We start from the raw sequence: 1475 nt of genomic DNA, 5'->3' as shown, positions 1-1475 counted from the left end.
AAAGAAGTAATAGTACGTTACAGTGTTTTTTGCGATTTCCCCTCGAAATGATAACATATTCAGATAATCATGACAAGGAAGAATTTACATTTATGAAATTATAATATATTCAGTGATCTTGGTGCTAACAAGGCTGAGAAACAAATCTACGCAGGTGACACATCCGAGAAGTGTCAGGAACTATTGGCCGTGGTACTTGTGCGAGAAAATTGTGATGCGTTCTCAATCCAAAGACAAATATACCTGAATCATATATATACATTTCATTGTTTCTGGTTGCAAGGGTGTAATACAAACGTACATAACAAAACATATTACTTGTTTCACTTATTTATTTATCATCATCAACATTAATAATTTCAAGAAACCTATTCGTAACACAGTCCACAACCCTTAATACTCATGCTATTCCGCATTTCAAAAGTAGATAGCACCTGTCGCCTATAACACACGAAATCCATATTTTTATAAATGCTAAGCTACTTTTTATGTATAATATTATTCGTTGCAAAAAGATCATTCACTTCTCTGGCAACCGAGATAACGTTTTCCGCCCTGGGATCTTGACCTCAAATAGGGTAAACAAGCACTGAAAATGATACAAAAATATATATTCCCGAATTTGCGATTGCATATATTGTTTGTATGTGCATTCTCAGAAAGATAAGAAAAATAATCAGAGAGGTATTGATTATAATTTGTCCTTTCTAACCTACGCTCACTCATTAATACTGGCTTCATGCCATTATTTGTAGAGCCAGACGCAATTACATTGTTAAAATCCTAAGAGGTACAATCATTGAAGTCCACGTGGACAGACACATGTTCCTTTGCCTTGACAACATTTATAGGAACGCAACTGGAATATCCATAAAATCCCTAATGAATAAAATAAATGTACAAATCATTATTCAGATATGTACGATTCAGCCAATGAAACTCAAGTAAAATGTTGCTGTAAGAGCGGCATTAGCCTGTGTTAGCCTGTGTACATTTCTGTTGAATTAATTACCCTTTTTGTTTTCCTAGAAACAGCGCCACGTAGCAGAAACTCAGTATTGGGACGTTCAATTCATCTATAATAAGCAACCAACCTAGGCAAGCTTTCGATTAACACAGTTTCAATATCATCTATGGTGTTCTGTGCTCCACGCTTAAAAGCTAGGGAAACACATACGGGATACCGCCGCTCGTGAAATATTGAGTTTACTTTGCGCAAGATCGTACACAGAAATATATTAAGGGTGTTTTTATTTCACTCTTTTCATTGTTACTTATAGTAAATAACAAATACATCTCATTATCATTACTGAACTAAAAATATCTGGGCCTTGCTGGTGTTCTCGTCAAACCTCATACGATGCCAGTAGACGATAGATACATACATTTTCGAAGTTTCTTGATTATTACCGACCATCTATAAGAGACACGTGTTTTCTTAAAAAATGAATATATCAACCATGATTTCTTTACTT

This window comes from Penaeus monodon, chromosome 23 (assembly GCF_015228065.2).
Source record: "Penaeus monodon isolate SGIC_2016 chromosome 23, NSTDA_Pmon_1, whole genome shotgun sequence".
In the NCBI taxonomy this organism is placed as follows: Eukaryota; Metazoa; Arthropoda; class Malacostraca; order Decapoda; family Penaeidae; genus Penaeus; species Penaeus monodon.
This window is presented reverse-complemented; position numbering follows the sequence as displayed.